Below are 24,573 nucleotides of genomic sequence, written 5' to 3'. Positions count from 1 at the left end.
TTCATTGAACATAGCTTGTAATCTATGAGGGTGTAAAATGTCCTCATTTTGAAGGAGGTCATCCACTGCTTGCACACATTGCAGTAGTTCTTGGTCCCAAGTTTCATCCATAAATTCTATATAATTTGGATCAATTAATTCTTGGCTGCTCTCTTGCAGGACAATTTGAAATGAAACTTTCTGTTCGCCTTCCATGTTGCCTGAAATTTGGATGATAAAAAAATATATATTAGTAGAGATAGGGCACTGTTGGGATTAATTTTAGATAGGCATTTTTTAACAGAGAATTTATCTTTGGGCAGTGTATAGTATCAGAGTGGAAGTAGGAATATAAAAAAGTGTATGTGATTTAACGTAAGTAAATTCATAATTATAAAAGAGAAGCCTAACTCCATCCATAACTATAACAGAGAAGTCTATCTAAATATATAACTACTACAGAGGGATAGTATATAACTATCAGAAAAAGTTTACCATATTAACTGATAGTACACAATATAGTTCAGTTTTTAAAATAACAACTTACCTTTAGAAAGAAGTTGAAGTGATTAGTGAAAATCCAATTGAAATGTACACCAGGAAGTAGTAGTCAAAATGGCTGTGTTTCATTCTCTTCTTTTATATATATTCAGGTACATAACCAATCAAATGTCAGGTAAAAAAAGTAGAAAATGAAAGTAACATTTTAATTGGTTGTCAATTCCAACACTGCAGATGTGTTTTGAGAAGTAATTTACCTCAGGGTATTTAGAGAGGTCTACAGGCTAAATGGCTAAATGGAATTCCAATCAAATTTGTGAAAATGGTAGGGATTGGTATGTAGTATGAGCTAATCTATATTTGGTGAAATTGTCTCCAGTGGCTTTTCTGTAAACTACTTTCCCACCTTTTTTGATGGTGCGCTTCCCAGGGAGCGACCCGGTACGCGAACCGTTGAGCGCCCCGGTTCGCGAACCTTAAGCGTTACGGGAGTCCACCATTTTGTGTTTCGGTCGAATTAAGATACAAAATGGAGGGCAAATAATGTTCAGAATGGGTAGAAGGGGGCACGGTAGACTTATCTTGACCTCCTAGGTTTTGTGAGGGTGGCTGAGGAGGCTTATATGTGCGAAAAAAAAACATTTTTTAAAAAAATTTCGCGAGGTTAGCTCCCGGTTCGCGTACCGGGTAGCGCCCCGGGGAGCGTACTTTGTTGAAAATCAGTGAAAAAAGTTAGAGTAAAATAATAATTGTGAGTGATCAGATGTAGGGTAGCTCTGGGAAGAGCTTTTGGGTTTATGGTACATTTAGGTACTTATAAGTAGGTACCAATGCACAGTCTTAAATTCAGAGTGAAAATTCTGTTGCCCTCATCTGAGAAGTGAACTCCATCTCCTCTGTAGATATCTTGCATGTAGTAACGCAAGTTATTGTTGTACATGGAGCCCATTCCATGGTCTCTCATGTAAGCTGAAACAGATTTGTTTACATGCTTCCTCGACTTCTCAATTTGTGGACAAAATTGGTTTGACCACCTCCATTTCTGTCTTTGGCATATATTTGAATATACCAAGGCAGTCTGAGGAAAAAGTGCCATCAATTGCTCTAAGGTGTCCATTAAAAGCATTTCCAGACCTACCCCAGTCAAAGTGCCCAAATCATTACCTCCACAGTGCACAATTAACAGGTCAGGTTTGGGCAAATGCATAAAGGTTTTCACCAATGGTATCAATTGGTGACATTTTAATCCTCTGTGGCCAAACCACTTTATTTCCACATCTTGTAAATTGAGGTTAGGTAATTTTCTGTTCTCAGCATACCTGTGAGCCCAGTGGATATAACTATGTCCAACAATCCAGACAGAAAACATGGTGAGAGAAGGTTCTCCTGCAGTCAGATGAAGTGTGGCAATGAAATGGCAGTTGAAAAAATGAGAGTTTAAAATGAAAAAAACTGTGGAGTTTCTGTGTTCATGAAGCAGTAACAGTGATTGGTGGATTTTGATTGCTGAAAACAGAAAGTTAGGGTGCATGGATGAGTTATTTGAAAGATGTATTTTGAATGGTCAATAAAAAATCATTAAATGAAAGATTGCAGTGGATACGCAGGTGCACTGAGAGTTCAGAGTTCAATTGCAACATTGTTGTGTGAACTTGCAAACACCAGAGGTCTTCCAAGAAGTGGTTGCCATGCAGAAAAGGCATGAAATGGCAGAGGGGGGAAGGGTTTTCATTTGAAAAAAAGTGAGGGAAGAGTTTTGATTGGGTGACATGAGAGATATGTGTGAAGAATTACAGCATTTCTGTGCTTTTGATAGCTGCAGACTCTGGAGTGCATACCTTTTGCTCTGCTGAAGACAAATTGGTGTGTTTCTGAGACTGTTTTCAAACTCAAAGTATTTGCTAAGGTGAGAAAATATTTCTTTAATTTAGTTAGAGAATAGTGTGCTTTAAGGAGAAAATTATGAATTATGTGGCGCAAATTGCTTGTAAATATGCTCCCACCTGTGCATGGAAAATTTAGATTTTGAATGTTTGTGTTACATAGCCATGTTAAAAGTGATACAAACATGCTGCAAAGGCAATCAAAAAACGCTTTTATGTGTCTTAAGGACATTTTAAGTAATTTTCCCATGTGCAGTGTTTTGAAATTATGATTTGAAAATCGTTTTTGGGGAAAAGGAATTGTTTTTAAATTTATGACAAGGACATAATGGTGTATGCTTCTTTATAAGGCAATTGACTGTCCCTGATGTTATTTTTCCCATTTTAATGTAAGACCTTTCTCTGTGGCGCAAATTGCTTATAAATATGCTCCCACCTGTGCATGGCAAATTTAGATTTTAAATGTTTGTGTTACATAGCCATGTTAAAAGTGACCCAACCATGCTGGAAAGGCAATCAAAAAACACTTTCATGTGTCTTAAGGACATTTTAAGTCATTTCCTCATGTGCAGTGTTTTCAAATTATGATTTGAAAATCGTTTTTGGGGAAAAGGAATGGTTTGTAAATTTATGACAAGGACATAATGGTGTATGCTTCTTTATAAGGCATTTCAGTGTCTCTGATGTCATTTTTCACATATTACATTAAAAGACCTTTCCCCGTGGAGCACATTCCTTGTAAATATGCTCCCACCTGTGCATGGTAAATTTAGATTTTGACTGTTTGAGTTACATAGCCATGTTAAAAGTGACCCAAAAACTTGCAAAGGCTTTCAAAAAACACTTTCATGTGTCTTAAGGACATTTTAAGTAATTTCCCTGTGGGCAGTGTTTTCAAATTATGAATTGAAAATCGTTTTTGAGGTAATGGAATGTTGTTAAAATTTATGTGCGCCATATGCCCCCAAATTTATTTTTCAGGGGTGCAGCAGGGTGTTCTTGAGACACCCCTGCACCTTTGGAAAAATTCCTAATTTGCGATGAGCTAATTGCTAATCGCAAATTGCACCTTCATTCATATGGGCATCCTGGCCCATGGAAATGAATGGGTAATTTGCAATTAGCAATTTGCTCATCGCAAATTAGGAATGGTAAAGAATCGCTATTTATTCCTTAAAATTCGCTATTTTGGAAATGCAAAATAGTTATATGATACATATGGCGGTTGATGTCTAACAAGATAAGAAGCTTAGGGATACATTTATGATGACTGGCGCAATGAAGTGGACATCACTTACTTCATTGGTAGAGCTTTACATGTATTATGTCCTCTGTATTCTTCATCAAGCGTAACTTTAATCTGCAATCCTGAGTAGGCCTCACCTTAAACAAACCTCTGGATAGGCCACACCTTATCGTCATCCTGAATTAATCATTTAAAATGCTAGGGACAGATTTATGATAGGTGTATGCCTCTTTTGCGCCACTTACAAAACACTGTCCACGGGGAAATGACTTAAAATGTCCTTAAGACACATGAATGTGTTTTTTTAAAGCGTTTGCAATATTTTTGGGTCACTTTTAACATGGCTATGTGACTCAAACAGTCAAAATCTAAATTCACCATGCACAGGTGGGAGCATATTTACAAGGAATGTGCTCCATGGGGAAAGGTCTTATAATGTAATATGGGAAAAATGACATCAGAGACAGTGAAATGCCTTATAGAGAAGCATACACCATTATGTCCTTGTCATAAATTTGCAAACCATTCCTTTTCCCCAAAAACGATTTTCAAATCATAATTTGAAAACACTGCACATGTGGAAATGACTTAAAATGTCCTTAATTCAAAATTTGCTATTCCTTATTTTGCGATTGCACTGAAGCATTTGCTAATTTTGCGATTCCTTAAATGCAATGTATCAAACAAAAAATATGTAAAAAATGACATTAAGGATTTGGAAACTACCACCAACTTCTAGTTTGTGGTAATTTGCGAATTCTTTTCAAAAAGCATTTTTTTCCAAAAAACAAAAGGTGCCATATGACGCCAATACATGTCCTTAGGGCATGTATGTGCGCCATATGCCCCCAAATTTCTTTTTCAGGGGTGCAGCAGGGTGTTCTTGAGATACCCCTGCACCCTTGAAAAAATTCCTAATTTGCGATGAGCTAATTGCTAATCGCAAATTGCACCTTCATTCCTATGAGCCTCCTAGCCCATGGAAATTAATGGGTAATTTGCAATTAGCAATTTGCTCATTGCAAATTAGGAATGGTAAAGAATTGCTATTTATTCCTTAAAATTCGCTATTTAGGAAATGCAAAATAGTTTGATGGTACATATGGTGGTTCATCTGTAACAAGATAAGAAGCTTAGGGATACATTTATGATGACTGGTGAAATAAAGTGCACATCACTCACTTCATTGGTAGGCCTTTACATGTATTATCTCCTCTGTATTCTTCATCAAGCGTAACTTTAATCTGCAATCCTGAGTAGGCCTCACCTTAAACAAACCTTTGGATAGGCCACACCTTATCGTCATCCTGGATTAATCATTTAAAATGCTAGGGACAGATTTATGATAGGTGTATGCCTCTTTTGCGCCACTGTGCGTCACTTTTATGATGCAGCGGCGGTGCAAAAGATTTGCTATGAGGCGACAAAATTACAAATTGATGCATTTAGGCAGATATGTCATGGTGTAAAAAAAACGTACCACATGAAACCGATGCAGCAGTGATGCAAAAGATGCACCATGTTGCAAGACAGGCCTCACTTGGGGCCATATGTATCAAGCTAATTAGCATTCGCAAAGATCAAAATTCTGCGAATTTCGGCCTTTGCGAATGCTAATTAGACAAATGGTATGTATCAAACAAGTTTGATGCAAAATAAGGAATAGCAAAATTTGCTATTCCTTATTTTGCGATTGCACTGAAGGATTTGCAAATTTTGCGATTACTTAAATGCAATGTATCAAACAAAAAATATGTAAAAAATGACATTAAGGATTTGGAAACTACCACCAACTTCTAGTTGGTGGTAATTTGTGAATTCTTTTCAAACAGCTATTTTTCCAAAAAACAAAAGGTGCCATATGACGCCAATACATGCCCTTAGGGCATGTATGTGTGCCATATGCCCCCAAATTTCTTTTTCAGGGGTGCAGCAGGGTGTTCTTGAGACACCCCTGCACCCTTGGAAAAATTCCTAATTTGTGATGAGCTAATTGCTAATCGCAAATTAAACCTTCATTCCTATGAGCCTCCTAGCCCATGGAAATGAATGGGTAACTTGCAATTAGCAATTTGCTCATTGCAAATTAGGAATGGTAAAGAATTGCTATTTATTCCTTAAAATTCGCTATTTAGGAAATGCAAAATAGTTTGATGGTACATATGGCGGTTCATCTGTAACAAGATAAGAAGCTTAGGGATAGATTTATGATGACTGGCGCATCACCAGGGATGTGCCAGTCATCCTGCGCCGCTGTTCCGCCACCCATGGTGTGCTGCATTTACAATGCGGGGCATCATGGGGCAAAAATGGCACAGATGCGTGACGTATCTGTGCTGTAAAGGTAGTGATTGCTGGAGTTGTATCGCAAGTGCGATGCAGCTCAAGCAAGGCTCAGGGGTGCCCCATCTCCACAATGTTCCGTCAAGACCTATGCCTGCTTAAAGCAGGCGCAGGGTTTTGACGCAGCTTTGTCCTATCTGATTGTAAATACGGCACACCATGGGTGGCAGAGCAGCGGTGCACGTTAACTGGTGCATGCCTGGGGATGTGCCATTTAACATAAATCTGCCCCTTTACATTTAAGTATGTGCAGGGGACACAGAGTTGGTGAGGCTTATCCAAGGTTAAGAAGAGATGAGTCCTGTTCACTGAAAAATTAGACATAGGCTTCACCTGCTCAGCATCGCTGGACATGGCTAAATAATAGCTGCAAAATGTTACATTTGTTAAACAATTTTACTATTATAATCTCTGAGATTTGTCTCTTACTCTGCAACATCTCATTGTTGTTATCTTGCTTTAAAGATAAAGACAACATCAACATGAGCGACAATCTGCAATCAGTTGATTTTGACCTCATCATTGAACTTGTAATTGAAACATCAGTGGATGTTGATCCCTTGGATGATTTAAATCCTGAGGATGAAGAAGAGCGTGATGAGGATGCAGATTTGTCCGAATTATATGACATAGGGTGGGAAGCTGACCTGCTTGAGCCTATGGAACTATAAACATTTATTTTTAAAATTTATAATAAATAAAAAGTAAAAGTGTAAACCGTTTAATTTAAAAATAAAGGCACCTTCAAAAACAGGTTATGTGTAGTATCTTCAATAAAATATTAAAATATGCTCATAAAATTAGATCAGATTCACATATAAAATAGCACAGGTAACATGAATATAAATTCCATTTCTTTTCTGCTATTTCTGTATTGTAAATTTGCCAAGGACTAAAAAATCTTCTATTTAAAATGTCAAGTAGTGTGTTAAGTTTTTGATCACTGTTATTGATTTACTGTTTGGTAATAGTGGTTAATAACATTTTTTAATATATTTTACCACAGATTCAACTGCAGATCATTTCAACATTTCACCATGCCAACGAAAGAAAGAGAGAGAAAGGCTGCAAAACGTCAAAGACAGCAGGTGAATCAAAAGAAGCAGCAGTCCTCTAACAAAAAGATTTGTCAAGTCACGAAGAAAGCACCGGGTAAGAGTACAAAAACATTCATAAGAAATATGTGTAGTAAAAAAAATATTACTACAGAAAATGTTTCAGTCCATAAAAAGAGAAGCAATTCAAATGGAAAGGAAAGGCCAATCAAAAATGTTACTGTTAGAGCAAGAGATAACTCTGTGCATGATAGTAGAAGGAAACAACAGTTTAGGGACATTCGTAAACGAATGTTCCGCAACAGGATAATTGGCAATTTGTTAAAAAATATTAAGAAAGGTCAACAGAAAGTGGTTTTTTATAAGAGAAAAAAAAAAGTTGAGAAAGTTATTGATCAGGCATTTGAAATTAAACGTAAGTTATTTATTTTGATAATCAATAGAATTAGGAAGCTAAACAAGGCAATTTATGATTTCAAAAGAAATAGTAGATGGAAGAGAATAGTTAATCGTAGTAATTTTTGTGAAGTTTTTTCTGGAGAATGGATGCATAGTTCAAGCTGTGAGGCATTTTTTAATGAGGAGAGTTATTTCCAGGATAATGATTTGGTGCATGCAGTTGACACCAGTGGTCGTGCTTATGAAGTGAAAGATGGTTGTCCAGTTGAAAAAGAAAAACTTGTGACAACAGAGACAGAAGAGGTGTTAGGTAATGAGGTTTTAGGAAGACGTGCTAAGGGTCCTGTGTACACCTGGAAGTGTAGTAGTATTTGTAGTGTGCGACAGGATTCCATCAATTTGCTTTGTGATTTTGTACGGTCATTTAATAAGAAAAGTTTGAAGCAGAAAATAAGGTTGTTGCAAGAATTAGATCCTTGCAGAGTGAGAGAAGTGACAGGTTTGCATGGTCATTCACTGGCTTGTCTTTCCAGGAGAGTATGCCAGAGTGTTTTTCATCATTTCAGGATGCTAGCAGTGCATCATAATAAAGTGAGGAAATTAGTTAGAATGTTGTATTATGCTAAGAGTCCAGCAATTATGCTTAAACAATTATGCGCTGCTCTTTTGCATAGTTCTGAAATAGATGTGAAGAATATATGTGAAGAAATTGAGTTTTGTTACTTTGGAAGTAAAGAGGAGAATGTTGAAATTGACCAAGAAGAAGCGGGTAATGTGGAAGATAGTGTACAGGTTTCCAGTACAGATAATTTCCAGAGGGAAATTGTCACATTTCAGGTCAAATCAAGTGAGAGGCCAAATTTCACTTGTGTGTGTTGTCGACGCACTTATTATAAGAATCAGACTAAGTTCGTGGATTTATATGCAAAAAGTGAAAGGGAAAATAATAGTGAATGGAAGGATTTTGCAACATACTTGATGGTAGAAAATAGTTTTGATTTGGGATTGGATCAACGTGTGTGTACTTATTGTTGTTGCAAATTAAATCAAAACCAGATGCCTGCTAGAGCAGTTCATAATAATCTGGACTTGGTTGAGATTCCTTCTGAATTGAAGGATTTAAATACTTATGAATCTATTTTGATTCACAGTATCCATCCCTTTCAGGCTATTGTAAGAATGGAGCCAAAGACAGTGAAATTGCCTCCATCAGATTTACAGAGAGGATTAAAGGGAAGAGTTGTTTATTTGCCTCTAGATTTGAAGAAAAACATTAACACAATTGGAGTAGAAAAAGTGGAAGAGGAACCTCTGGTTATCTTAGTTAATGGGGTTCCGACAAAGAATAAGAAAATATGGCAAGATTTAGTAGATGTTAGGAAAGTTAAAAAGGCAACATTGTATTTGAAAAAAAATAATAAATACTATAAGAATGTATATGTTGCAGAAGAGGAAGTAAGTGAGGAAGAGGATAGCGATTTGTGTGCTGGTCAAATTGAGAAAGTAGAACCCTCTACTAGTGAAGAAATATATGAACATTATAGTGTTCATCCTTTGCATTCCAAGGAAGTCATGGGGAATGCTATTGAGTTGTTTCAAATGAAACAAGCCAAAGGGAGTCCCATTAGTGTTTGGGAGGAAAGTTTGGAAGCTCGGTGTTTCCCACAGCTTTTTCCAACAGGTCAGGGAGGAAGATATGATGAGCGACCTCATCAAATTCCTGCTTCTGAATACCGGACTTTGCGATTGTATGCAGGAGATGCTAGGTTTCGACAATGCATTCCTTATTTGTTTCATCTCCTGTTTGAAAGCGATCTGTCTGGACTGTCATATGCAGTGAACCACATCTTGAAAAGTGGTATACACATGCAAAACATCTCGGCAAGTGACTTTATGGATAAAGTCAATGTCCAAGACAGTATTTTGGATTGTCACCTGATTATTCTCATGGCGTGTCAGCGTGGTACTAATGAGTACTGGTACCGTCGTCATGGTGATTTAAAATGTATGCTGAGGAACTTAGGAACTCACACATGGTTCCTCACTCTGAGCTGTGCCGAGTATGGCTGGGAAGACTTACTTGAATTTCTACGAGAGGCAAATGCTAACGTAGATAACATCGAATTCAAGACACCCGGAGAACTGTGCTCTTTGGATCCAGTCAATGTATGTAGGTACTTCAATCATAGATTTGAAGCTATGATGTCTTTCATCATGAATAAGAAGAATCCACCTCTTGGAGAGGTGTTGGATTTCTTCTGGAGAAAGGAGTACCAAGCAAGAGGTGCTCCTCATATACATATGTTGCTGTGGATCAAGGATGCACCTAAATTTGGAACGGATCCAGAAGACTCAGTGATGAGTTTCATCCAACAGTATTCTACGTGTGCTGTTCCAAACGCAAAGGAGAAGAAAAGCCTAAGAGAAAAAGTTCTGCGTTTCCAAAGCCATCGATGTGGAAAGTACTGTCGTCGTAAATTCCGAAATAAGGACAAGTTCTACACCAAATGTCGTTTCGGCTTTCCACGACCGGTGATTTCTAAAGGAAGAGTAAACAGTTTGATGTCTTCGCTGCGACATAATGTCATGAAGAAATCACCTAAAAACACATACAATTTGAAGAGGAACGAAGAGTCCAAGTACATCAACGACTACAACCCGGTGATTTTGTCCATGTGGAATGCTAACATGGATATACAGTTTGTGGCTGATAACTGTATGGCTGTGGCTCGGTATGTGACGTCTTACATCACCAAAAAAGAGAAGACAGAATTGAAGGATATGTGGGAGGACATTTCCCATGAAAAGAGCCTCAGCAAGAAGTTGTACAGTTTCAGTCTGAAGATGTTGTCGCATCGAGAAATTGGAGCTTACGAATGCTCTGACCGGTTGTCTTCAGCAAGTCTCTATGCCAAGTCCAGGAGTATCGTTTGGGCGAGTCTTGGTCTTGCTGCAACGCGTAATCGAGTTCTGAAACCTGTGCGGGAAATTGAGTATTTGGCGGAAAAGGAGCCAAACAGTACCGACATTTTGAAGACCAACATGTTGGATACATATTATCCAAATAGAAGCAGTCACCTCGACAATGTTTGTCTGTATGAGGTTCTTCAAAATTACATATTCAAGAGGAACATCAAAGAAGATACTGAGAAAGGAGTGTATGCTGTAATAGGAAGTGAGGGATGTCTGGTCAAGCAAAGAAAATGCCACTTGGTAAACCATCGAAAATTGAGTGGCGAATCTCCTGAAAAAAAGGAGTTTTTCTATTTAGCACTTTTGCAACTTTTCAAGCCTTGGCGTGCAGAAGAGGAACTGCTTGGAGATTTCCTCTGTTACGAAGACTCTTTCAATGCCGCCAAGGAGACCATAGAATGTCCTGCTTTTCCCAAATATGTAGAAATGTTGAATGCGGAAATTGAGCAGGAAGCAACGATTGCAGCCGAGATTGCCAGAGACAGTTCTCAGGACAGTCAGAGTTCTGCTTCATTGAGTCAGGATCCACTAGGAGGACCTGTTATCGAAAATGAAGCTGCCACTGCCATGAATGAAGTGGAAAGAGCCATGGCACATGCTCAGGAGGATGCGGTTAACTTAGAAGAGTTGGAAAGACAACTCAACGTTGAGCAGAGGAAAATATATGACGAAGTTACCATGCAAATTGATCATGGATTAAGTCATGACAAGAAAGAGTGCTCATGTACGTCGTTGAAGCCTGTCCGACTGTACGTGAGTGGAGAAGCGGGAACTGGAAAAAGTTTCCTCATTAAAGCAATTTCATGCTATTTGCAGGAAAGGACAGAGTCATCGCTGTCTTGTGTTGTCACCGCTCCAACTGGACTGGCAGCACATAACATTAAAGGGATTACTTTACATCGTTTACTGATGCTGCCAGTGGAGCATGACAACAAATTACAATATCACAAGCTATCTGGAGATGCTTGTTTTGAAGTTTCAAGAATCTTGAGGAAAATGAAACTTCTTATCATTGACGAAGTAAGCATGGTTTCCAATGTCATGCTTGCCTTTGTGCATTTGAGAATGCAAGAAGTTCTCAAAACAGAGTATGATGTGTTATTTGGTGGCAAACACATCATTGTTTTCGGAGATCTTTTGCAGCTGACACCAGTGAAAGGGCAACCTGTGTTCAAAATGCTCATGCATGAAGATACCAGGAAGTGCCTAGGCAGCATTGGCAACGTCAATATATGGTTAAACTTCAATTATGCTGAACTGCATGAAAATATGCGTCAGGCGAAGGATGAAGTTTACAAGACTATTCTGCAAGATGTTAGAATTGGAAAAGTGACCGAGCATGGGAAAGAAGCTTTACATGCACGATTACTGTCAAATTTATATCCAGAACAAGATGTTGTGCCTGAGAATATTTTTGAGAAAATTACTGATAAGAAATCTGGAATATGTTTGATGCCAACTCTTGCAGAATGTGCCAAATTCAACAACAAAATGTTGCATTTAGAAAAGCAAGAGATTGTGAAACTGGAAGCTATTGACAGAGTAGAGCATATGGGATCAACAATTATTTTGTCTGAGAATCTGAAAACAAAATTGGATTCATTAGAGAAGAGTATATATAAAAAACTGCAGGTTTTGAAAAGACTCTGAATGTGTGCTTGAACTGCCGTATAATTTTAAGAAGGAATTTACATGTTGAAAGAGGTCTGGTAAATGGATCAATGGGTAATGTTGTTGATTTTGTAAAATACAGAAATAGAGATGGAATTGAATTTTTAAAAATTAAATTTGATGGCATTGAGGAAGTACAGCTAATTGGTTGTTGCTCTGCTAGATTTTTGCTTGTAAAAGACTTATATGTTCGCCGTAAGCAGTTTCCTGTTTGCTTGGCATATGCGGTGACAATCCATAAATCGCAAGGTTTAAGTGTAGACTGTGCATTGGTGAATATTGGCAGTTCTGTGTTCAAGGAGGGTATGGCATATGTGGCATTGTCACGAGTTAGAACTTTATCGGGATTGTACTTGATTGAGTGTGATGTCACAAACATTTGTGCGGATCTAGATTGTGTTAAGGAATACAATAGGTTAAGAAGAGAGTATGCGCCACATTTGCCTCAGTATCCTTTGTTTGAGAAACGTGTGGTAGGCCGGAAACGAAGAAATGTGACCAATACTGGGGAGGTTGTAGCAAAAAGACGAAAAGTCGATGAACCTAAAATTACAAGCAGAAACAAAAAGGATTCTGTTGAAGATGTTGTTGGTTTTCAATTTGAAAACAGTTCTGGTGTCAACTGCTATGCTAATGTAGTGGTTAATGTTTTGTTTTCTCTAGAAAATGTAAAAGAAGAGATTGTGGTCAATTCTGATCAAAGATTTTGCAGTTTGTTAAATTCTGTGTTAGAGTAATGTAGCACTGATAGAACAAACATAGAAAGTGTGTCTGAAATTCGAAATCTGTTAGACAGATGTTCAGGCCAAACACAATTCTCTCAAAATATTCAGCAAGATTGTCAGGAGTTTTTAATGTATATGCTTGATGTATTGCATGCTGAAGGTGTAGATGTAGATCAGCTGTTTGGGCTTTCTTATCAATGGCAGCATGACTGCGAGAACTGTATGGTATCAAGTACTACTAGTGTAGACTCAGAAAGATTTATATATTTAACTTTGCCAGACAGTAAATCAGTCTCCTTTAATAAGCTAGTAAAAGCAGCTGATCACAACATGGAGTGTAGCCAATGTAAATCTGAAATGATGTCCACATTATTTATACGAACATATGGCCAGTATGTCATTTTAATGTTCCAACGATGTAGGCCTGATGGAACAAAATTGACAACTTTAATAAAAAATTTTGTAGCTTCGCAGTTGTCAATATCAGGAAGGACTTTTGTAACTGCAGCAATTGTATATCATGACGGCCCTTCAATAACATCAGGACATTACACAGCTTATTTAAAGTCTAGAAATGGCTGGTCATTCTGCAACGATTCTGTTTTAATTTTCAAAAAAAAATTGCCGTATGACCTTAAAAACTCTTACCTGGTGTTTTTAAAACCAACATTTTAGGGAAATAATCTCGGGATGTGCTCTGTGGAATTTCAAGGAGTTCTAATGGCTCCTACACAATTTGGCCTTGAGGATAAGTGTAGTTCAGAGACATAACTTCTAACCATAAGACTGGACGTCATGGAGAAATAAATGCACTTTGAATGAGTTCAGAAAAACTATTTCTTTTTATAAGCTAATTGAAGCAGCCAATCAAAACATAGAGTAGAGGGAATGTAAGTCTGCAATGCTGTCTACTGTTTTACATTGCTTTGTGATTGAAAGTGATGTAGAGAATTAAATAATTGTAGTAGTCATAGAGTTAGTGTAAGTCTGCTTCATAGTAAGCAGTATCAGTGTCATAGGAAATGTAGAACATGACTGAGCAAGAAGGGGAAGATATTACTATTCCTGGATTGTGAAAATGATCTTCAACATTTTAATTCTGAAAGTTGCAGAAATGCCAAATGACGGGATTGGCTTACAAGAAATCCAAGAGTTATAAATGGCTCTGACAAGATTTGGCCTTGTGGAAACTTGTGGTAGAGAGCAAGAAGTCATTTATTGCATGTAACATGTTTTTAAAAACGATGGAGATTTTCTTTCAGAAAGTGGCGGGTTGAAAGTAATAACAGCACAAAAGAGTGTAAGCTGTTCATAGGACATCCTTTGACGTCATGGAAAGTAAGTTAACTTTAAGGAGTTCTGAATTCTGATTTGTTATGTTGTATGGGTTTTTTAAACACAATCATTTTGATTGTGTTTTTTTTTCCCCGCTGTTATATGATGAATACCTTCAAGTCACTGTTTTTAGTGAATTTTGATACATTCTGAGAACAGCAAAAATAAACCATTTAACATGTATAATTAATTCTGTACTGTTTGCATTTATGATGTATATGTAGAACTGTGTAGGAGGCATGGAGAAGGTGAGGCTTCTGTAAGTGTCAAAGTTGTTGCATGCAGTGCTGCACTTCTGCGTATTCTTTCATATGCTAGACTACATCTGCACAATGAGATACCTAAGCAAAGGAAACACAAGTGATGTGATTGTGAAATGAGCAAAATAAATTGCACGTATTTCATTTACATCACCTGTGTTTCCTATCATTACGAATCACATTGTGCAGATCAAGTTTAGGTCTGTCCAGGGAAACATAGGAGGTTTGGACTTTGTTCAAGAGTGCAGTGGACATGACTCACTTCATTGGTAGACCTTCACATATATTATGTCCTCTATTCTCTTCAACAACTCGAAATTTCATCTGCAACCCTGAGTAGGCCTCACCTCAAACAAAGCTCTGGATAGGAGACATCTTATTGGCATCCTGAAGCAATTATTTACAATTTTAGTGTCTTGCGACACTTTTCTGAGACAACAGCAATGCAAAAGATGCACCATGTTTTAAGATAGGCCTCACTTCATCTGCATCAAGATACTGTTAGTTTAAAATGTATATCTTTAGGACTGTGTAGGGGGCCTGGAGAAGCAGAAGCTTCTGTAAGTGTCAAAGTTGTTGAAAAACTGTTTGTCCTTCAATCTTTTCCCTTGTCTTTTGTAATTGTTAAATACATGTTTTAATATTTTTCAAATGTTTGTTCTCTCTTTCACAGATTGAAAGTATAAAAACAAAAAGTGAGTAATTTAACGACAATTATAAGGTAAATGTTTTGTACTCTTTTCGTTACATTTCTATCACATTTAACTACTATTAGTTCCACTGCTTCATTTCTTTAACCCTCAGTTTCCTGCCTTTGCTACTTCCCTCATTCCTTTCTCTATTACCTACTTACTCAACTCCTTCCACTCTTTTTGTCAGTCCCTCTCTTCTCATAGTTCCTCACTCTTGTTCACTCACTCCGTCTCTATTACTCTTAGTGTCTTTGACTGATCACTGTATCACTATTTGTTCATAATGCTTTCTCTGTGTAGTTGAAGCACACTAAGGGGCATATTATGAACACAGCCAATAAAATTATTGCTCTTTTTATTGGCAGAAAACTGGTGCAAAAGTGGTTTTAGCGGCAGTTTTCTGCCGCAAAAGCAGCTTTAGCGACACATTTCTGCCAATAAAAGCTGCAAAACTTTTATTGCCTATGTTGATGATATGGCTCTATGTTACTTACATTTCTTTGCTGTTTCAATTAATCTTTTTCTGTTATTTTTTGTTTTCTGTTTTCTATTTTTTCTCTCTGTTATTCCTCATGTTTTAATCTTATTTTGAACATTCACTCACATTCTCCAAGAAACTCTTCTTTGTTAATGTTATACTCTCTTTTTTTTTCTTTCACTTCGTTATCTATTTTGTTTTTCACAATTATACCCTCTTCCGTCTTTTCTTCGGTAAATAGATCTATTAAACAGTATCTCTTCTTTACTCCCTATAGCTGTCTTTCTTTTAACATCACTCTCTGTTTACTTTCCTTATACTTACTCTTTTTTTGGTTAGCTCCCGTTCCGCGTACCGGGAAGCTAACCGGGAAGCGAACCAAAAGAAATAGAGCTTGCCAGAGTGCTAAACATTCTAGCAATTTTTTTTGAAAGGGAAGGTAGTTCTGAAAAGTTTTTTTTTTTTTAATATTTTTGTTGTTTTATATATTTTTTTTTTTTTTGAACATTTTTTGTATTTTTTGAACGATTTTATATTTTTGGGGGTTTTTTTGGGGGGGGGAAACAACAAAAAACAGGCATTGAAAAGGGCTCAACAGGAGCAAAAAAAAAATTACTGGGGGCGGTTAGGGCAATTATGATGTTCATACGCCAGGTTGATAGCATTTATGCTCATATTGCCACATGCTAACAACGCACGACAGTGCATACAAGTGTGTATCATGTGGCCAAAATTTTCTTGTATGTTTGGCACAGTTTCCCGTGCCTCTGCTGGTGTCAATGAAATGGATATTCTTGATCTGGCCACAGGAGTTGATCTTGGATTTTCCTGCAAATCCCGTATTTCCGCCCGGCTATAATTGAGTGGATGCTTCCTGGTCATGTGCCTGTGCATAGTATGGTTCCCATAACTATATTTCTTATCCGTCCCTCTGGATAATTTTTCTTTACAGATGAGGCAGGTGACTTACCTCGCATTAACTTTTTTTTGGCCAGGAGGGATCGAATAAAACTGCCAGATGAAACTGGCTTTCTTATGGGAAATCCGGGGCACCTAGCCTTACATCATTATGAAACCAAAAGTGAAATGAACCAATGAAAAGTTTTATTAACAAGTCACATGACCTCTCACGCTCATGTTACGCGCTGCGGAACGCGCCCCGGTTAGCTTCCGGGTCGCTGCGCTTCGCGCCTCGGTCCGCGCCCCGGGACACTTCCGGGTGCGCTAACGCGGTACGTCACAAGACGCATTACGCGGCAACGCGATACGTCGCGCTTTCGCGACGCGCCGCGGATCGCTTCCGGGGAGCTGCGTTTCGCGCCTCGGTCCGCGCCCCGGGGCACTTCCGGGTGCGCTAACGCAGTACGTCATAAGACGCATTACGCGGCAACGCGATACCGTCACTATGTTGATTTCTTACCGGTTCGCGGACCGGGTCGCGGCATCAATTTGAGCTAACGGAAAGCTTCCCGGTTCGCGGACCGGGAGCGAAACAAAAAAAATATTTAAAAAAAATTATTAATAAACATATAAAATATATTTTTGGATTTAAAGAAGAATACATTTTACAGCTATAGATATTAGCTTTTAAAAAACCAATGAAATTCACTGAAAAAAACATAGGTTATAGACCATATATAGTTAGGAATTAGCATTTACAAAACCTTGAAAATTCACTGAAAAAACCATAGGTTATACACCATATATAGTTAGGAATTAGCATTTAAAAAACCTTATTTTACTCACACAAAACCAATGAAATTCCATATATAGTTAGTTGTACTAACTATATATCGCGCACCCGCAATCCACTGCTGATCATGTCACATATTACATCATTCATGACATGGTCAGTGACATCACTGATGACATCACTGATGACATCTCAAATGACATCACTGATGACATCTCAAATGACATCACTGATGACATCACTGATGACAACATCCAGTGACTGTATTTTTCTGTAAAGTTAAAATATGTCTTACATATTTAAGAATGAGTGGATGTATAAGTGTCTGGATGAAGGATTTAGTAGGTGCATGACTGACTGTATGAGTGAGTGGTTAAATGTGTCTCACTGAGTGCATGGGTTAGTGACTAAACTGTCTTAATTTGTGCATCATTATGTCTGTTGTTCTGTAAACTGCTGCATGTGTTGATCAGTAGCTATATGAGTAACTATATGGGTTATTGATTGGTTGCCCAAGCATTTGTATGGGAGACTGAGTGTGTGTGTGGGTGGCTGGGAGGTGTATGACTCTGTGCATAGATGTATGGGTTCAAAAGTGCATGTGGAAACAGCTGTATGGGCGGTTGACTGTGTGCATGACTGTATTGGTGAGTGAATAGATATCTCAGTGCTACATGTCAAAGTAAGTACATATGTAAAATACAGTACATGTGTGACATGATCAGCAGTGGATTGCGGGTGCGCGATATATAGTTAGTACAACTAACTATATATGGAATTTCATTGGTTTTGTGTGAGTAAAATAAGGTTTTTTAAATGCTAATTCCTAACTATATATGGTGTATAACCTATGGTTTTTTCAGTGAATATATATATATATATATATATATAAAACATTTCTATGGCAAAATGAACCCCCTCATTTTGTTCCTTTGCAAATTAAATGTTTTAAGTGTTAACACTTTATTCCAATCAAGATGACTTCAGGTGTGCCATACTTTTGTCATAAGTAAGACTGTTAGCGCTCTAGTTGTTCTTTAGAACACTCTGGGACATTCTGTCACTGGGCTATAGTTGGGCTACATCTGGCTGATATTTGGGCTACATTTGGGCTCTTTTGTCTCTGGTGGCCATCTTTGGGCTACATTGGGCTACATTGGGCTACATTGGGCTACATTTGGGCTCCAACATATATATAGCCCAATGTAGCCCAATATATATTTTTCAAAGTAAATTTTCGTAAAAACCACTGGAGCATATATCTTGAGACATAGCAAAGGCACATCGGGCTACCAGTCCCTACAATTTTGCCAAGTTTTGTGGAAATCCATTCAGCCGTTCGAGCTAAAAGTGAGGCCAACCGCCCTATGGAAAACTCAATGTTAAAAACACGTTTTGGGACCCCCCTTTTTTCTCGGCCCCCGCTTGACGAAACCCCCCCAAACTTTCAGGGGACGCTCAGAAACAAAATGTGCCATTTTCCTGAAAATTTCAGCCAATTCCGTCCATCAACGCCAAAGTTATTCAACATAGAATTTTCAGAAATCCCTATTCAAAAAAATCCTAACTATATATACCTACTGGCGACCGCCAGTAGGTAATACATATATATATATATATATATATATATATATATATATATATATATATATATATATATATATATATATATATATATATATATATATATATATATATATATATATAACATTTTTATGGCAAAATGAACCCCCTCATTTTGTTCCTTTGCAAATTAAATGTTTTAAGTGTTAACACTTTATTCCAATCAAGATGACTTCAGGTGTGCCATACTTTTGTCATAAGTAAGACTGTTAGCGCTCTAGTAGTTCTTTAGAACACTCTGGGACATTCTGTCACTGGGCTATAGTTGGGCTACATCTGGCTGATATTTGGGCTACATTTGGGCTCTTTTGTCTCTGGTGGCCATCTTTGGGCTACATTGGGCTACATTGGGCTACATTGGGCTACATTTGGGCTCCAACATATATATAGCCCAATGTAGCCCAATATATATTTTTCAAAGTTAATTTTCGTAAAAACCACTGGAGCATATATCTTGAGACATAGCAAAGGCACATCGGGCTACCAGTCCCTACAATTTTGCCAAGTTTTGTGGAAATCCATTCAGCCGTTCGAGCTAAAAGTGAGGCCAACCGCCCTATGGAAAACTCAATGTTAAAAACACGTTTTGGGACCCCCCTTTTTTCTCGGCCCCCGCTTGACGAAACCCCCCCAAACTTTCAGGGGACGCTCAGAAACAAAATGTGCCATTTTCCTGAAAATTTCAGCCAATTCCGTCCATCAACGCCAAAGTTATTCAACATAGAATTTTCAGAAATCCCTATTCAAAAAAATCCTAACTATATATACCTACTGGCGACCGCCAGTAGGTAATACATATATATATATATATATATATATATATATATATATATATATATATATATATATATATATATATATATATATATATATATAACATTTTTATGGCAAAATGAACCCCCTCATTTTGTTCCTTTGCAAATTAAATGTTTTAAGTGTTAACACTTTATTCCAATCAAGATGACTTCAGGTGTGCCATACTTTTGTCATAAGTAAGACTGTTAGCGCTCTAGTTGTTCTTTAGAACACTCTGGGACATTCTGTCACTGGGCTATAGTTGGGCTACATCTGGCTGATATTTGGGCTACATTTGGGCTCTTTTGTCTCTGGTGGCCATCTTTGGGCTACATTGGGCTACATTTGGGCTCCAACATATATATAGCCCAATGTAGCCCAATATATATTTTTTAAAGTTAATTTTCGTAAAAACCACTGGAGCATATATCTTGAGACATAGCAAAGGCACATCGGGCTACCAGTCCCTACAATTTTGCCAAGTTTTGTGGAAATCCATTCAGCCGTTCGAGCTAAAAGTGAGGCCAACCGCCCTATGGAAAACTCAATGTTAAAAACACGTTTTGGGACCCCCCTTTTTTCTCGGCCCCCCCTTAACGAACCCCCCCCAAATTTTTAGGGGCTGCTCAGAAACAAAATGTGCCATTTTCCTGAAAATTTCAGCCAATTCCGTCCACAAACGCCAACGTTATTAGACATAGAATTTTCAGAAATCCCATAGAGAAAAAATCCTAACTATATATACCTACTGGCTATCGCCAGTAGGTAATATGTATATGTCTGCGTGTAGAGAGAGGTAGAGAGGTAGAGAGGTAGAGGTGTAGAGGTAGAGAGGAAGAGGTAGAGAGGTAGAGAGTAGTAGAGAGAGAAGTAGAGAGAGGTAGAGAGGTAGAGAGTAGAAAGTGAGTAATAGAGAGTAGAGAGTGAGTAGTAGAGAGCAGTAGAGAGAGCAGAGAGTGAGTAGTAGAGAGTAGTAGAGTTAATAGTAGAGTGAGTAGTAGAGAGTGAGAAGTAGAGAGTGAGTAGTAGAGAGTAGTAGAGAGTAAGTAGTAGAGTGAGTAGTAGAGAGCAGTAGAGAGTGAGTAGTAGAGAGTAGTAAAGAGTGAGTAGTAGAGAGTGAGTAGTAGAGAATGAGTAGTAGAGAGTAGTAGAGAGTGAGTAGTAGAGAGTGAGTAGCAGAGAGAGAGAATAGTAGAGAGTAGTAGAGAGTGAGTAGTAGAGTGAGTAGTAGAGAGTGAGTAGTAGAGAGTGAGTAGTAGAGAGAGAGTATTAGAGAGTAGTAGAGAGTGAGTAGTAGAGTGAGTAGTAGAGAGTGAGTAGTAGAGAGTAGTAGAGAGTGAGAAGTTGAGAGTGAGTAGTAGAGCGTGAGTAGTAAAGTGTGAGTAGTAAAGAGTGAGTAGTAGAGAGTGAGTAGTAGAGAGTAGAGAGTAGAGAGTAGTAGAGAGTGAGTAGTAGAGAGTAGTAGATAGTGAGTAGTAGGGAGTGAGTAGTAGAGAGAGAGTACTAGAGAGTAGTAGAGTAGTAGAGAATGAATCAATCAATCAATCAAGGCATTTATATAGCGCACTACTCACCCAGAGGGTCTCAAGGCGCTGGGGGAGGGGGGTCCGCTGCTGCTCGAACAGCCAGGTCTTGAGTTGCTTCCTGAAGGCGAGGTGGTCCTGGGTCAGGCGGAGGTGGGTCGGGAGGGAGTTCCATGTCTTGGCGGCGAGGTAGGAGAAGGACCGTCCCCCTGTGGTGGCTCTTCGGATACGGGGGACGGCGGCGAGGGCGTGGCCGGTCGATCGAAGCTGGCGTTTGGGAGCGTAGAAGTTGAGGCGGCTGTTGAGGTATCCTGGGCCTTGGTTATGTAGGGCTTTGTGTGCGTGGGTGAGGAGTCGGAAGGTGATTCTCTTGTTGACCGGGAGCCAGTGCAGGTCTCTCAGGTGTCCGGAGATGTGGCTGCGGCGGGGGATGTCCAGGATGAGACGTGCTGAGGCGTTCTGGATCCGTTGGAGTTTCTTCTGGAGCTTGGCGGTGGTTCCGGCGTAGAGGGAGTTGCCGTAGTCCAGGCGACTGGTGACGAGGGCCTGGGTGACCGTCTTCCTGGTCTCGGTGGGGATCTACCGGAAGATCTTACGTAGCATGCGCAGGATGTTGAAGCACGATGAGGAGACGGCGTTGACTTGTCTGGTCATGGAGAGGGAGGAGTCCAGGATGAAGCCTAGGTTGCGTGCGTGGTCTGTTGGTTTAGGTGCGCTGCCTAGGGTGGGGGGCCACCAGGAGTTGTCCCAGGCAGAGGGTAAGGATCCCAGGATGAGGACTTCCGTCTTGTCTGAGTTCAGTTTCAGGCGGCTGTTCTTCATCCATTCGGATACCTCTTTCATCCCTTCGTGAAGGTTGGCTCTGGCGGTGGCGGGGTCGTTGGTGAGGGAGAGAATCAGCTGGGTGTCGTCGGCGTAGGAGATGATGTTGAGGTTGTGCTGGCGTGCGATGTCTGCGAGGGGGCTCATGTAGACGTTGAAGAGGGTTGGACTGAGCGAGGAGCCTTGAGGAACTCCGCAGATGACTTCGGTGGCTTCAGATCTGAACGGGGGAGGCGGACTCTCTGTGTCCTTCCGGCGAGGAAGGAGATGATCCACTCCAGTGCCTTCTCCTGGATTCCGACGTTGCTGAGTCGCTGCACTAGTGTACGGTGGCAGACCGTGTCGAAGGCCGCGAAGAGGTCTAGGAGGATGAGGGCTGCTGTTTCTCCGTTGTCAAGCAGTGCTCGGATGTCATCGGTGGCTGCGATCAAGGCGGTCTCGGTGCTGTGGTTGGCCCGGAAGCCGTACTGCGAGAGGTCGAGGGATCCGTTCGTCTCGAGGAAGGCGGCCAGCTGCTTGTTGACGGTCTTCTCGACGACTTTAGCAGGGAACGGGAGCAGCGAGATGGGGCGGTAGATCTTGAGGTCGGTGGGGTCCGCTGATGGTTTCTTTAGTAGAGCGCTGAGTTCGGCGTGCTTCTAGCTCTCCGGGAAGGTGGCGGTGTTGAAGGAGGTGTTGATGATGTCCCGCAGGTGGGGTGCTATGACAGCGTCGGCCTTGTTGAAGATGTGGTGAGGGCAGGGGTCGGTAGGAGATCTGGAGTGGATGGAGTTCATCGTGCGGACGGTGTCTTCGGTGCTGATCGGGGTCCAGGCGCGGAGGGTGGTGGTGGGGGGCGGTGGTTCAGTCGTGGCGTGCGTCGGTTGAGTGCTGAAGCTGTTGTGTATGTCCGCGATCTTGTTGTGGAAGTAGGAGGCGAGGGAGTTGCAGAGGTCTTGCGAAGGGGTGATGTCGTTGTTTCCGGCGTTGGGGTTGGAGAGCTCTTTAACGATGTTGAAGAGTTCCTTGCTGTTGTGTGCGTTGTTGTCCAGTCGTTCCTTGAATGCGGTTTTCTTGGTGGCGTGGATGAGTTGGTGGTGTTTTCGGGTGGCGAGCTTGAGGGCAGACATGTTGTCCGGTGTTGGGTCTCTGCGCCATGTTCTCTCGAGGGCTCGGCAGTTCTTCTTGGAGCTCTTGAGTTCGTCGGTGAACCATGGGGATTTTTTGCTACCGGGTCTGCTAGGCAGGGTCTTCAGAGGGGCGAGGTCGTCTGCGCAGTTGCTGATCCACTTCACGAGGTTGGTGGCCGCCTGGCTTGGGTTCATTGCGCTGGTGGGTGGGTTCTTGCTCAGGGAAGTCGCGAGCTGGTCGGCTGTGATCTTGTTCCAGCTTCTGCGTGCAGCCTGTTGCTGGTGGTGGTGGATCGTGGTCCTTCTGAAGCTGAAGTGGACGCAGCTGTGGTTCGTCCAGTTGAGTCCGGTGGCGTTGCTGAAGGCGATGTCCTTGCAGGATGAGAAGACTGGGTCGAGTGTGTGTCCGGCGTAGTGGGTGGGGGTGGTCACCAGCTGCTTGAGACCGAGGTTGGCGAGGTTGTCCAGCAGGGTGGTGGTGTTGCGATCGTTGTTGTTCTCCAGGTGGAAGTTGAGGTCCCCGAGGAGGATGTAGTCGGCGGAGAGGAGGGCGTGCGGGCTGATGAAGTCGGCGATGTCTTCGCTGAATTGTGTGCGTGGTCCCGGGGGTCTGTAGATGAGGGTGCCTCTGAGGGTGGTCTTGGGGTTGATGTGGACCTGGAAGTGCAGGTGCTCGGCGGGTGCGAGGGTGTCGTCGGTGTTGGTCGTGATGCGGATGGTGTTCTTGTGGATGATGGCGATGCCTCCTCCGGTCTGGTTGCTGCGGTCCCTTCGGATGATCTTGTAGCCGTCTGGGATGGCGATGGCGATGTCGGGTGCTGAAGAGGCGTTCATCCAGGTTTCCGTGAGGAAGGCGACGTCAGGGGCTGTGGTATCGAGCAGGTTCCAGAGCTCGATGGCGTGTCTGTGGATGGAGCGGGTGTTGAGCAGGATGCATTTCAGGTGGCTGCTGCTGTTGCTCGTCTTGGTCTTGGTTGGTGCAGGAGTATTGCTGGTCCGGATGCAGGTGAACTTGCAGACGTTGCAGCAGAAGGGTTCGTGGGTGCGTCGCGGGGTGGCTCGGTAGCATCCTGGGATTCGTCCGGCGTTGAGTGCGTTGAGGGTGGCGGCATCGTACGTCCGGCGGGTGGGCAGGGGTCTGCGGGGGCCAGGGGTCCTGGCGCTGGGCGCTGTCCAGGCGCGGACGGGCGTAGACGGGCTTACCTTTGGCGCACCTTCGGCGCTCAATCGGTGCTCCCGCTGCGCGCGTCCGCTGCACGGTCGCTCTGGGGGCGTCATAAGAAGGGGGATGAGAGGTCGGGTCAGCTGGGTGGCGGGAGCGGCTCGGCCAATGGGCCGGTGGTGGGCGGGGCCTGTGGCGAGCTGCGGTGGGAAATTGGCGAGCGGGCGGCTCTGCTGAGGCTGGGCCGCTCGGGGGGACAGGGGGGCGTCTGCGGCGAAAAAAGGCGGCAAGGCTGGCAAGGCTGGC

Source organism: Lissotriton helveticus, chromosome 10 (assembly GCF_964261635.1).
Source record: "Lissotriton helveticus chromosome 10, aLisHel1.1, whole genome shotgun sequence".
In the NCBI taxonomy this organism is placed as follows: domain Eukaryota; kingdom Metazoa; phylum Chordata; class Amphibia; order Caudata; family Salamandridae; genus Lissotriton; species Lissotriton helveticus.
This window is presented reverse-complemented; position numbering follows the sequence as displayed.